Genomic DNA, 15,386 nt, shown 5'->3' with positions numbered 1-15,386 from the left:
AGAGATGTTGGACTCAATTATATTGTGCTCAACCCTGGCAGTAGCATGATTCATTGTTGGGAGCGCTTCGGAGCCGTACTGTCTCTGGTTATCACCCACCTCCACTTTTGTAAATTGGCCTCTGCCAGCCAACAAACTAAGAATTATGTGCTTCTTTTTTTCATTACAAACATGTTGGAGGGGCCCAGACCAATTAAGGCTGGGATATTTGGTGTGGAGTGATGAGGCGGGCACTGGTGCACGAAGATGGGGGGAGGAGAGCGACTGTGGCAATGAGCTCACCATGCACAAGTCGTGGCTTTATTACCACGCCTCGTGCATCCATCCACATAAGGTTCTGACTGATTATGTGCCGTACTCATCTTCAATATCCCAAAGTTCTCATTATTGTAACGGTAAAATTGGAATTTGGACTTAATATCATGTGGGTGAGAGACAGTGGATAGACACAAATTCCATTCGCTTGGAAGATTTAAAATTGAGATTTCTATTAGAGTGCATATTGCCGGGAGGAAAAGTGACAACTTTTCATAATGTTTGTGTATGACAAGTAGATTCCGAAGCCGCTAAACAATGTCAATATTACCTCTACAGTCCGACGCGGGATTCTTCCAGTGAAACATTGCGTGAATGAGATTATTGGCCGCCTTTTTCGAGGGTCACGCACAACTGAGACGATATCCAGAATCAAAGAGAATTGCAATCTAAGCTCAGGCCTGTGCCTTTTTGCACAATTTCATATCCTACATTTTTAATATATATGAAAATTCATCTTAGCAGCATGTATGTCTCTTATAATATCACCTGTAGATTTTTTTTTTACAGCTTCACAGAGCGGGATGAAAAACTGAAAGATATCAATACTGTCAAAATTGACTATCTTTTGATCAACAACATTTTTTTTTCCCCTATAGTTCATTTGGTTTTTTGCCAAGTTCCGAAAACTGTCATCCTATGAATCCCTCCGCAAAAGTAAAAAACAGTGTGGATAGAGATGTTGGACCCTTAAGGTGACATAACAGCATCTCATTGAAAATGTATTATGCTTCTCCCAAGTCACAGGCCAATTTTAAAATGAATGTGAATAATATTCAGTTTTATTTTGAAAATGAACTGTGGCCTCCATCATGAATGCAATATGTCTTAATCTTCCGGGCTCTCTAAGTTCACTGCTCGAAAAAAAAGGCCTTTGACTCTTCAACCAAACTAAGGAAATCGCTTGTTGTCTCATCCATCGTCCTAGAAATTGAGAAAGTAGTTGTGCTATTTGATTTTCACTGACGAAGCATTACATGTGTTATGTAGAGTACTCTAAAGCTTTGATTTTAGAACTTATTTTAGAAGTTTTATTAAAGTAAAATAGAAAAATAACTTTTTAAATAAAATACAACTGTTACAAAAGAGTCTCAGACTAAAATATCAAAATCATCTTTCTGTTTTGTTGATTAACAGCTGTTTAAATTGCCTTCGTGTGTACAAATGTAATGTGAAAACGAGTTTTAGGGTATGACTGTGAACTAAGCATGGCTGACAGCAGCAGGGAATTTAAGCGTTAATTACGCACTAACCTTTTCAGAACAGATATTTAGACATGTTGTATCCTTCTAGTGTGGAAATGAAAACATCCGATGACCAATCAGTATCCCCTCACATTAGCATAGTATTATAAAGCTCAGCGCCCCAAAACATGTCATGAAGATCCTCCCCTATTTATCCTAAAATAGCCCCGTAACTTTGAGTGACACTAATTCTTACTACATGAAGCTGTAGAAGCCCCTACACTTCCCCCTCTGTCTCTGTCAGAAAATTACAACAGACAGACTTTGTGATGTCCCCAGAGTGCAAATTCCTTTATTCTGTCAGATTACGGCATTTGATATGACGTCGCCCGGCATCCCATGCTCGCCAAAGAGAAGGGACCTGTCAGGCGAGGGGGAGAGCAGTGAGGATCATCACTCGGACTGATCCGTACGCCCTGCACGCTGTCATATCCTCCGACTGTTCAAGTCAACACAAATAAAAGCGTGGAGGCAAAAGCAGTGATGGCTGGGAGAGAGCCCAGACTCATCGTGGCCATTACTTTTATTCAAAGCTCACAGATGACGTGATGTGAAAAATGAGCCTGTGTCTTGTCGGGTGCCCATTAGCCAGATAGCACATTATCTCTCCTTTTTCACATTGAATCTGCTCCTCGCACGTAGCGCCAGATGCTCCCAACGACTCACTCACTTTTATGGGCCCTTAACTGCCATCGTCTTTTAAATACAGGGGTGCCACTCTGGGCGGGGATGACGTATGGCTGGGAGTGCTCTTTACCTACCTGACAGCTGCTTTCACTGGATCACCCTTCGAGAATTCTCTCGGAAACAGACAGCTAATTTCTTTCCTCTCATATGGACGTATGGCTGTTCCGGCAAAAGGTGGCAAGCATGTGGCCACGCAATTGCTGTGCAATTTACTAAGAAGCAGGCTAAATGCTGCAAACCTACTTTTGAGAGCTTTAGTGTCTGTGAGAAATAATTGTTTGCGGAAACTGTTGTTCCAAGTATAGCGGACCCAGAATTTTATTCAATTGATGAATGAATCTATTCTCAGGTCAGCACAGTGGTGTATTGAGATACAATTGGGTACTATTAAAAATATTGTTTCTAAAGCGAACTGAATTATGATCAACAATATGAGATTCTAACAAAGTGCACATGCAGTGAACTTAACTCAATTTCCAAAAAAAAACCTATTAAACAGCAATCAGTTATGTTGTCTATGTATTTGACTTAAGTATGAAGAGGGTTCCACAACCAATCCAAAGCAGAATTCAAGACATTGTACGTCCAGGAGACTGTAGCTTAATCTAAGTCTGATCATTTTTCAAGCAACAGGCAGAAATTCAGGCCATCTTGCCCACAGACCCGTATTAAAATGGTAATTCATAAAATGAATTAACTCAAATGAACTCGACACAAATCAATGACCCTAATACAGTTATATGGAAAAAAATACTCAGTAGTAGTGTTCCTCCACCAACTAGAGACTGAATTGCAGTATATAAAGAGAACACTACCAAGCAATGTTCAGGGGTTGTGGTCAGTGGCAGGGAGTCTTGCCTTCTTTCAGGCATGAGTGTGAACCAAAGCCGCCTGGTTCAATCTAATCTCTGACAAGAAACAACAAGCCCCAGGGTTGTCCCCACGGATCCTCTCAACACTGCACAACATCATAAGGAGCTCCACTCAGAAAGGGCTAAGATCTACTGTAGAGATGTCAGGAGTGTGTTTCCATTTTATAACATCATTGCAACACAAGTCCTCCGTTTCTCTCAGCATTGGTTTGCCCATTTGGACCTCTGTCCCTGTGCTCCTGAGCCTGTCAGTTTTCCCTTAGTCCACACACATTAAACACAGTCCCTAGTGGCGGTGTCCTATTACTGTCCTCAGACAATTGTACAGCAGAGTTGCAAGCCACCAAAAAGACCACAATCAAGAGCAAGACCCCAAGTCCAATTACATTTAACAGTAACTTTGATGCTAATAAGGGGGAAATGAATGATTTACCCTGGGAACTTTATGAAAAATCTAAAGGAATAATGCACCCAACAGCAGCAAATAATGGAAAGTTGTAGGCAGAGATGAGAGTGAATTGGTAGACTTTTAAGTATAGATATTCGTTGACTGGTTACCAATCCACTCAATTTCAAAGTCCCTGTCATGCATTTCAACTACTCGAGGCAGTTTCACAAAAGGGCGCCAAGTCTCCTTGCAAATGTCACTTTGTGCATCTAGAACTGTATATGCCAGAAATCACAACTAAGCAAAGGAAAATGCAAGAAATCCAAATAAAGAGCAATATCACCCAACTATAAATGAACGGCATAGACTGAATAGACCAATTATGTTGGGAAGCAAAGCTTCAGAGTTGTCTAAGACACAGGGGGAATCAAGACATGACTGTCAGAGACATGAGGGGCATTGTGGAGTGCGGACACAGGGGGACAAAAAAGCAAACTCTAAACATCTCATTAAGGGTCAGAATAAAGTTTTAAATTGTTTGGGAAAATCCAACCTCACCAAAAACTGGCTCACAATCAATCACACTTTTTGAAACCACACTTTTGTATGGTGATGAACCTAAACTCACACTATAAATGGTTATCTATGCAAATCAAGTTACAGTAATATCCAAAAAATGCCAGGCATGGTCATGCTAATCACCTGACATACCTGATTTCCCATATCCTTCCCTTCACGTGCATTGAGTCAATGCAGCAACAGCTTGCATCTATTTGTACAGAGCCGTTACGATGGAAGCCGAGGCGTGTAGTAACATGGAATGAATTCTACTCCAAGATGTCACCAGATGCACATGATTTGATGAATTACAATCATATGTTAATTACCCAGAGAAGGGCCTTGTTTACACTGTATACATGGCTTGGACTCTTTTCTCATATCGAGATATGCATTCCTGCACACAAAGGAATAGACCAGTTTGCTACGATAATTAATTATTTTTTATATAATTTGTATCTTCAGTGAGATGTATGATAGATAAATTTACACTCCAGATAAAATTTTGCTTTTAAAGAGACATTAGTAAAGTTTGTTCATGCATTTCTAATTACTTTATTTCAATCTGTTACCCTTCCTATTCTGCTGAAAAACAACACATACATTATGTGAAAGTGTGTGTGTGTAGGTGCGCACGTGCACAAGCACAGAGCAAACAGCTACAAGAGCAGTAACAAGGTCAATACTAATGGAAGTACCTTTTATTTCCCCAGCCACTCACTGTTGGATGTGCAAAGTGTGTTTGTCCTGCAAACCTACTAATGACCATAAAATCCTTATATTGCTTTTCTATTGATTTAGTCATCCACAACTGGATGGTGGCTTTATAGTGAGTACTTATAGTATTAATTGTCACTTATTGTATTTGGTAATAAAAACATGCTATGGATTTAAGAGTCATCACTTGGGTTTTAGAACTTGCATTGTGACATATTACACAGTAAATGACATCAAATTATATATCACAATTTATATTTTGCATAATAAATTCCATTAATACAGGCCAAAGTTTAGATGCTTTCATACTAATATTGAAATTGATACTGCCTTTTTCTGATAGCTGTATTAAATAAGAGAATTTGCATTTATAGAAATGAGAAAAGCTATATATGGATAGGAATAGATTAAAAACATAGAAAGAATGCGACAGAAACAGCAAAAGTGGAGAAACCTAGACTACAAGTAAATTGCTTCTGTAACGTACATGCGCTTTTGGCAGTGGCAATATTCCTCTGATATGCTGTTTAGTTTTAATAGGAACCCTCAGCTCAAATATGAACCGGCAAACACGCTAAGACAAACACAGTCTCTCGGCAGCAATGAAATATACACTATCAAATAGACCTGTACCTTTTTGAATCCGCTGTGTGGGTGAAGCCAAAGCACAGAATAAACACAATTTTGATATAGCTTTGAGGCGATAACGGCATGTGACAAGAGTAGAGAGAGTCGTGCTTTGGGATGCCAACGAGCACGAAACCTGCGATTCACATGATTCTCTGGCTTTAGGAGAAAGTTTACCATTTAATAAGCGCTCTGAGAGGCGCCCACGTGTACTCGTGCCAACCTGTCGCAGATTTAAATCACAGATTTCAGCCGGTCCCCCAAATACCCTCGCCTCGTTTCAGCCGTACTTGTTTGAAGAAAATGAGTGGATTCAGGATCAAGAGCCTTTCTGGTGGAATTTCAGTCTGTTTGAGGATTATGACTTCTTCATCCTGTACAAAGCCTGCAAAGAGCTGCATGCTAGCCCTTGGAGGCCCGGCTCACTATTGCAGAGCGTACAGATGTGCCGTGATAAAAACGCACGAATGGCATCCACGTTTTGGAGCACAGAGGTTCAAAATAAATGGGGGAATGGAAAACTTTTTTCCCCCAAGTTTTAGGAGATAAGAACAGAACTCATTCAATATTGTGTCAGAAAGCATAAATAAATCTATATACTGCAAAACTAGATGTCCAGAAAAGTGACATCTCTATGTATTTTGTTCCGAAAAAAACATTTCTAGGCTGGTTGAACCCTGCTTACTCCCCACAGTTGGCTAAAAAGGCTACGGCACCCCCGCGATCCTTGTGAGGATGAGGTATGGATAATGATTGAACGAAGGTAAGTTAAAATAAAATAAGCATATAAGGCCTTCTGGCCAGTGGTGGATTCTTTCAATTTGTAATTTAGTGTTGTTACCATTTTAAGACCAAACTTGATACTTAGATCCAATCTAATAAATTACAGCTGATGGGCCGGATATAAAAAAAATATAAACTTCTACACTTAAAGTGGAATAAGACACGGTAAAAGTCGAACGTCAGACCTTTTACACTTGGAAGCAGAGCAAGAGTGACCATTTACATCATCACACTCCTACATTGTTGAGCACGTTATCTCACAGAAGAAAAATTCGGGCCGACTGACCGAGCGAGGCGACAAGGGCGACAACGGTGGGCAAATGGAGCAGCGCCTCCTGCAGACACTCGCAGCGGGAGCACGGACTAACTATAGCCACATCAATGACTACCTCTCACAGCAAGGACACCTCCCTTCACTTTGAAAAGAAAATAAATTAAACAACAAAGAGGGGCTCTGACATTCATGACCAGTTTAGTTTACTGCACAAAATAGGTGTCGTTTGAACAGGATAAAGATAGAGAAACTACCTTGACTTTCACGTTTAATTATTTCTCGGACCACCATCGTCTACCAAAGAACTTCAATTCAAAATTCTCTTTCCTGTTTGTTGTTGTTGGCTGTACTAGAATTAAATGTAAATACACATCTACTACAGTGGATGGCAGTGGTACTATGATGGTTGTGTCGGGCATTTTTGCACCAAGCAATAAACAATGAAGGGTGTTATCAAACCCTTAAGAGAAAACATTTCACATCGGAATGTATATAAAGAGATGGAGAGAATGCAAAAAAAAAAAATACAAGGGAAATATGACAAAGCGGTACTTGCTGAAATAAGAATTTTTTGTTTGTTTGTTTGTTTATTTATTTCAAGCAGATGAACTTTAAATCTTTTCACTAACACTGTGCCAATAAAGTCTTTGTTTTGTAAGCACAATTATTTTTCCATTTTATTTGACGTATTTATAATTTTATATGATAATTATATATAGATTATAGAGGATAATTTTTATTTAGTGAACTAATAAGGCTAACGACAGGCTTTGTGTATTATTCTATGCGATAAGCCGATTTGTGTTCATTTAGTGTTTAAAGTGCCCCCTTTTTTAACAACCATCTGTCAAAGTGCTGTTTGTTGTACGTCTCGTATATAGTTTTTGTAAAATCAAGGAATCATACCTAAAAAGTCATGTCATTCATAAATCAAGTTGCTACTGGATTACCAGATGAGTTTGTAGGTTAGAAATGTATCCTACCTCTCCTCCTAAACCCGGACAAAAGCGGGTAGCCATCTTTGCACTTCTCCATGCATCACACACATAATCAATAATGGAAAAATATACACTGCAAAAGGCCGTAGTGGCGCTTCCTACAAGCGGCAATGACGAATGATTTTGTGCCACTTATGACAGCAAGGTGCATGCAGTGAGGGGAGTGGAAGGCCTTTTAAATAGTGCAAGGAGAGAATTAAATCAAAGCCAGGAGGGCCTCCTCTGGAAGGGAAGAATGCTGCATCCCTCTTCTCTAAATCACAGCTCTCCTTAAGACCTTTGCCATTTTTCTACATTATAAGAGGAAACCTGTCATCGCTGTCTATGGCAAAGTTTGCAAATCATGATTTATCTTGGATGCAATCTCTAAAACACCTGTGTACGAGAAAATAAGCATCTCCCGCTGTATTATTTGTGGGCCAGAAAGTTTTGCCTTAACTTCTGTGAGAAATGCACATTTTGCAGTTTGATATACAAATGAGATTTCAATGATAACATTTTCTTATTTTAAAAGAGGCTTGTTCACACAAATGTCAAGAAATATTGTGTATGGGGAAAAAAATCATTAATTGTAATTTGTTTTTTGAAAAATGTGTTAAAATATTTATAAATAATGAAGCCAATTGCAGGCCCTCAATGTAAATGGCAGTAGAAGGCTATGTGTTAATACAAGAAAACGATGGAAAATGCCCAGCAAAGTTTTCCAAAAGGTCAAAAATTAATCAAACTCATTACCTGTGGAAGAGAAGGATCTCGGTTGCTGCAAACTCATTTAGCAGATTTTTAACCTCGATTTTCCTTTCAGAGAGGTTGGGATTCCCAAAGGAGGGTACCATCATGACTGCTCATTTACAACTGGAAGTGAATCATAATTATCCTCCACGGCCTGTAAGAGACAAAAAAAAAACAACTCAGTTTGAACAAAAGAACCAGAAAACGACAAGTGTTGGCCAGTTGCTGTGAAAAATGCCACCATAGGATGTCCTCTTATGAATATTCTCAACTGTTATGATTGTCTCAGATAAATTACTCTGTGTTATGAAAATGGAGCAAGTCATAACGGTTGCGTGTGGAGGGTAGAAAATACTTCTTAGTAGCTACCAAGTGCAATTTTGTCACACTTTATCCAGTAACAAGAAGCAACAACATAACAGGAGATGAAAGGGTGTGAGTGTGTGTGTTTATTGTGGGGGTGGGGGAGATTGGGGGGTGTCTCCACAGACCCAAATGTGGGCCACTAAATTGTCACATATTGGAAAATTTTTTAACATAATACACATGCTAGACTGATATATATTTTTTGTATTAAGGCAGAAGTCATTTTTTCTTAATTTAAAAATTCCCAGACACCAAAAGGGGATGAAAAAAATAGCCAACAGTAAATAATCAAAAACCTGAACTACGGGGGAGGGAATATAAAAGATGGGAAAAAAAAAGTGAGCACTTCATGCTCTAAGGGAAGTCCAGGCTGTAAATGTGCACAATATTGCACATTATATACATGTCATTTGTGAGTGCACTCCAAGTGACGCAGTGTCAAATCTGTATGACAGATTTAGGTGAATGCTGGTGATGGGGAGCCCTGCGTGGGGAGAAAGCGGCTTAGGGCTAACTCGTGTGGCCGCGACAACATTTCCAGCAAGCAGGCGAGGTGCCGCTATCTATTGAAGCACCAACCAATGCAATCTTATATCTTAAAAGCATATGACTTACATCCTTGTGTGAGTCCACCATTTATTTATCAAAATTGTGGCCTTCACTGGAGCCTGCCTGTACATAATGTGTCATTGCAAAACACAACTTAAGGGCAAGTTTTGTGGCATTGTAATTACCAGCCTTGCACAAAAAAACATTCAGTCATTTGGTAACCAAATCAGAATGGCATGATGTGATTTTAAGTGACTTTACATGTGACACATGAGAAAGTCTCTAGTGTGGGGTTGGGATTGGACTTGGTTCCTAATGTTATGTCGCCCTCTTTTGGAGAATAGTGCGAACCCCAAACTGTTGGATTTTAAAAAGTATATCTCAGTTTGCAAGTCAAGCATTTAAAATTAGGAAAATATACCCAGATAAAACTGACAGTCAGTTTTGAGCACTTTCACCAGTATTTTAAATTTGGACCTGAAATTCCTACTAGATACCAGAAAAAGAATATATAAACCCCAGAAAGGACAATGGTGACAGACATAAGCAATTTGAATTTACTAAGCAAAGCCAAGGGGAACACAATCAAATAGAGGTAAGGTTTCTTAGGTTCACTGAAGGTACTTACTTTTGCATGTGAATGTTCATTTGTCTACTTATGCCCCACGTTTGACTGGCCATTCTAGGGTGATGGGACCTTGACAGTGGGTGAGATGGGAACTGCCTGCAGGGCTCTGACATGATAAAGCTGTCATGTTGATACAAAGGATTGGATGTGAGGCACAGCTGCAGCTTGTCATTTAGCTTGACTCACAGCTTCCAGGACCATCTATGAAAAGCAAAGCATTTACTGAGCGTCAAAGCATATTTTTGTATCACTGGGCTCCATATGTTGATTTGGGCTTTTTAAAAAGAACATTGAACAATAAAATAATAAGAATATGGCATGTTAAGAGAGCCTCCCTCATCACACCTTGTTATTAGATCACTTATTTTTATTGGCAATGGGTTAAAATATTTTCACACTTGTATGGCTGTGTAAAAATAAATGTTCATTTGAAAATGCCTTTACATGGTCAAAAGTTTTATGATAGCAAAAGTTTCACTCTGGAATGGGGTTCTTTACTTGTTTAACTCCATGTTATTATTTTGAGGAAAATCTGAGTTCAGTAAATGTCTTAAATAAATTGTCCTTACTTTTAATGTTAAGTAGGATTTAGGTTTTATACTTTGCCAGGCGTAGAGATGCCTGCAAAAAATATTTAAAAGGGGTGGCCAGTGACAGCTTCCTTTATATTGAAAAGGCAGTAAGGGAGTGGTTGCCTTGGCTACTCCCTTTGCACCAGAAGAGGGCAGTGCTGTATCAATAATAAAATTTTAGTTTAATTCTAAGGCTAAAAATTGAATACATAACTGAAATTCTGTTCCTGCGTAATAGTATAGTAGCAATATCTTATCTGGTTGGTTATTTTACAAGCAAATGGTAGTCAATACAATATGCTGTTCAGAGGCTCTTTGGAAATACACTACAAAAATAATGTCAAATAATTTTCTTTCCTTCACCATTGGCTACATTGGAAAAAAATGTATGGATTATAGAACAACAGTATTGGATCTGTGTTGATTAGGTCTCCAATCCAATTTAAGTGGTTGCCAAGGAGCTAACATACAATTAAAAAGTCTCTACTCTACATCCTTCCCAACGACTCGGATTACTAGTATGTTGTGTACACTTGGGCTGGCCCCAAATATTATATTGTACTGTAAATCCTGATAACAGGGGTATCAATTTTCATGCAAATGCAATTTGAGCTGAATGAGGTATACCATCTTAATACTGCAATAATGAAAAATGCATGCCTTCCATATCTCATGTCACATGTTGGTGCACATTCCCTACGTTTAAGAAAAGTAAAACGGATAAAAAAACTCCATATTATTTGTTGTGAAATACGATAATAGATGTCAAAATCCATACAAAGATGACATACATCAATTCAACATTATAATCAAAGACTGATTTCCTCATTATTCTGTTCTATGTCATGTAAAATATTGATCGTCAACGTTGAATCAGAGGCCACATTATGCAGGAAGCCAAGAAAGACTTCCTCACAACCCCCCGCTGTGAATGGTACCCTGCACCCGACATCAGAACGGGCAATCATGTACACCTGACAGAGCTCGTTTGACAAGAACGTCGTGACTCATTATTAGCGACTCATTATGTCTTCTGCGGTGTGTGCGCGGGTGGATTTTTTTTTTTTGCATGTGAACATGCAACTGTGTGGCATGACATTTTCCTTTTTGGATATAATTGACAAACATAAGGGACGTAAGATTTTTTTAAATTGACCAGAAAGTGACGTGTACTAAAAGTTTTGCTAGTTTTCTAACTAGGGTGACAACTCTTTGACCTTTAGTGCAGGATGTCGCTGTAACACATGCATGCTCACATTGTCACATCCTTTTGTCAGCAGGATTTTGAAATCTGCAACACCTTAGTAATGGCACACAGTGTCATGGCCTGCAAGTTTAACACACTAGTGACAGTTTATGTTGTAAAATCAAAAGTGCCAAGTAGCTAACCGTTGACAGCATTACACATCCAATTTTGACATGAGGTGGTCATATAATACCATCAATAGAAACAAAAGAGCTAACAATAAATATAAAATAAATATTTTGCCTCCCCTCATGTCAAGAAGGGTCATCTTAAAATACATTATTTAAATGTTTTTTTCATCTTTTAAATAAAAACAAATGAACAATAAACATATTTTGAAGTATATTTTCCAAATTAGATGTATGTAACATGTATTTTTATTTCTATAAGGTTTACAATTCCTTAAATTCAAGCAACAACATAAAAAAGAAAAAACATTTAACATATATTCAAGTTTTTTTATTTAAAAACACTTTTTTCTTGGAAAATACTGTCAATCTAGCATTCCAAATGAATTGGATGTCTATTACCGTCAATGGTAGCAAATGGGTTAAGTGTGAGATTCAAAATGACTGCATTTTTTTTAAAATCCGTGACAAGTGAGGAGTACGCTTTGCATTTCAGTGGAGTGTTAAGAAAAATGCTAATTAGCACAATTGCAATGACCGCACAGCCCAGGATGAACGCACGCTGCTGCTGCCGCTGCTGCTTGGCGGTCTGCTCTATTGTAGCCCCACTTGGAGTCTGTGGATTGCTCATTGACTCATCCGGCAGCAGCGTTTCCTAGCAACGCCTCTTCAATGTACTGTACAGTATACTTCCCCATCTCATGGGTGCATTTAATAATCTGCCTTGCAATTTCCATGTAAGTGTTGTTAAAAGATTTATGCTGCACTTGCATCCCCGAGTGTTTCTCGCCACAGCTTTGTTGCTGTGGACTTGAGACACGTGGCTCTTCTCATAGAATGAATGGCAGGAAAAGTCATTGTCAAGAAGGCAATGCATTCCTTAAGAGTGACTTTGACTCAGGCTGCATACTTTTAATAAATGATGATCATTTCACAGTATGACCTCGGTGTCACAATGAAGTACCCACGTGTACTTACCATATGCAAGATTGTGACACAAAAGCAATGCCCTATGCCCTGACTGGGCTGAGGTGGGGAATTACCATGCATTTTTAGAACAATTATGCAGGTTGAATGAAGAACTTGAGCAGGAGGGCGTCAGGAGCACTGCGAGTTAAGAAGGTGAAGCAGCAAAAGTTTACAGGTGATGAATTACATATATTGTTTTTCCCTGAGACTGACTGTGAGGTTTATGACCCCTGTTAAGGCTCCTCATTGCTTGCTTGACAGACAGTATATTCTCCAGGGCGGCCTGTGACTCCTGCTGCCTGGTGAAATTGCGACCGCTGTTGCTCTGAGTCGCCACGAGTGGACTTTTTCTGCACATCTTCATGCAACTCAATGTTCTGCTGGATAACGCATGATTACATGCCAAGTCATTTTAAGAGCGTTTAGTTTTGGTTTACAAGAGTGTAGACTGAAGTTCATATGTTGCAAGAGATATAATATGCACTTTTTTATCATATTGTTTTATTTTCAGGGCACATTTTCACTCCCGAATGGATAAAGTCGGGCTACATTGCCACCATATAAACTGAAAAACTAAATGCTTTTCAAAAGCATATGGAAATTCCCATCTTAATAAAAAGTCTACCACCCTGCCCTCCATTTAAGAAGGTGCATTACATTTGGTGCATTAAAGTACTTTATCCTGTTTTACAGTCTTTTTGAGACTGCCACTTCTTCTTAGAAACGTTTTAGCTCCACTCTGACCTCATAAATATGCTCAAACCTCAAACTAATTCCTCAAATGTGTCATCAGAGTTCAAGAAATGAACATAAAGAAATATAAGCTTCCTTCATCACATTGGCCTTGCTGCTCATCCACCACTCCAGTTTGCTTTCTTTTCTTCATCTTCTCTCTTCACTTTCTCTCCAGGTAACTGTGATTGCCACTCCACTTTCAGCGCCAAACATCTTGGTGAAGGAGGCAGAGTTGGTCTCCAAGTGTTTTTTGTTGTTATTTCATTGTTCTTCCTCCTCAGTGGATGACTTTCTCTCCATCCCTCCCTCCCTTGTACTACCTTTGAGTTCTCCCGAGCTTTTCCTACAGATTAAAATTGGGGGGTTGTTCTGATGCCTGACATTTGGCTGACTTCACATCAAACTTATCACACAGTGCTCGGGAGCTCAATTTAATAACCATTCCCATAAAAACTCATTAAAAGAAGCACATCTCCCAAATGCATAGAATGCATTGTAACAAAATATAAATGGAGAAACATTCTATTGTAAATGAAAAATTGCAGAATAAGTGGAAGGGGTTTAGTATGAATTTATAAGGTCTAAAGAGATTAATTATGCTGACAGAAATTGCCGTTTAGTTATTCTTCCATTCTTATCACAGTGATCTTGCATTCTTAATCACTCTTTAGTGTTAGACTGCTGTGTACACAGGTGACACTGATTAACCCTAGCTGAGATAAGATTTTTTGCAAAAAAACAAAAAACATACATAGAAAACATTGATAATGTGCATAATGATGCATTTCTTTGCATGGATGGTAATCATGAAGTTGACTTCACGTTGGATTTGTACATAAAATCAATTTGCAAAAATGACTGCAGAATATTTCAATTTCAAATAATTATATCAAAGTATGAGTTTTGTTATACTGATCTTGTTGTATTTATTTCAATTGCAAAACGTTCATCATATTAGTTTGGCGGCATTGGTATAATGTTTGCACTCTTGTGTAAATCAATCACTGAAAAGTTTCAAACTTACATTTCTGGATCTCGATGGCATGCATTTCTTACCATAAGAAACGATCCCCTGATCTTCATTTCTTTTTCTAAAGAAGCAATAAAGCCAACAATGACGGAAAAATGGGCAGAATAGAATGAGTCCTTGCGAATGACAAGCGCCCACTGACATTAATTAACCCAATCTTCTAAATAACGAGAACCAACTAAATCTAACACGCTGTCTCGGAAATTAGTTGCTATACAGTTAACTGTGAACTCGCAAACAGTTCACACTGAGATCGATGCTGGCATCAACAAAACATAGCGTTCATAAATCGTGCAAAAATAAAACATTCATATTGTCCACTACAACTATGAAATCAGACGTGCGTGAAAAGAGAGTTGCGACACTCCCATTGGATGCTTTCATTTCCGGGTACCCAAGAGGCTTTATTATAGTAAATATGGAGATACCTCACTTGATTTTCTATATTCCATATTTCTATATTCTATCAGATGCTTTTACGATGTATTTTTTTATTTTTTGTTCTTTACAATGTATTTTTTGATTTTTGTTTTTTTATCATGTATATATATTGTTTATATTGCATTGAATTGACTGCTTTTATTGTCATTATACAATATATGATAATTAAAAGATGTACCTTGGAGAAGATTTGTGTTATTGTGCCACCTTGGTTTGCACACCAGGTAACTTTGAAAACCATCTTCGGGGGGACTAAAATGTGGCGAAAAAGTGAGAATCAGCAAGAAAAATGCAGAGCAAAGTGATTAAAGTCCATCCTGAAAGCCCTATCTGGGAGCAACAGATTACGTCAAAGCTACTTTTTCACTCTCATCAAATTTGGAGCCATTTGATGTCAACCTCAACCAAGGGCAACTCATCTTTAATCCTCATTTATGCACAAATAAAAACTTAATTGAATTTCTTTACAATAACTTGATGATATCATCATACATTTTTCAGCCCTTCCTCCCTTTAAATCTCCATAA

The 15,386-nt window shown here is 38.4% G+C and overlaps 1 long non-coding RNA gene across 1 annotated transcript in view; it reads right to left on the bottom strand.

Moving 5' to 3' along the window:
• The window catches only part of LOC144204608 (uncharacterized), a 34,564-nt gene extending 19,763 nt beyond the window's left edge, over nt 1-14,801 (bottom strand). The window contains exons 1-3 of the long non-coding RNA XR_013327922.1: nt 14,445-14,801; nt 9,739-9,939; nt 8,199-8,349 (exon numbers count right to left, since the gene is read on the bottom strand). This is a non-coding gene — a long non-coding RNA (uncharacterized LOC144204608). The remainder of the gene's footprint in view (nt 1-8,198; nt 8,350-9,738; nt 9,940-14,444) is intronic.
• Between the last annotated feature and the right edge of the window lie 585 nt (nt 14,802-15,386).

The sequence above is a fragment of the Stigmatopora nigra genome, chromosome 11 (assembly GCF_051989575.1).
Source record: "Stigmatopora nigra isolate UIUO_SnigA chromosome 11, RoL_Snig_1.1, whole genome shotgun sequence".
Taxonomy (NCBI): domain Eukaryota; kingdom Metazoa; phylum Chordata; class Actinopteri; order Syngnathiformes; family Syngnathidae; genus Stigmatopora; species Stigmatopora nigra.
The sequence above is the reverse complement of the archived record's forward strand: the minus strand, read 5'-3'. Positions and strand labels throughout refer to the sequence as shown.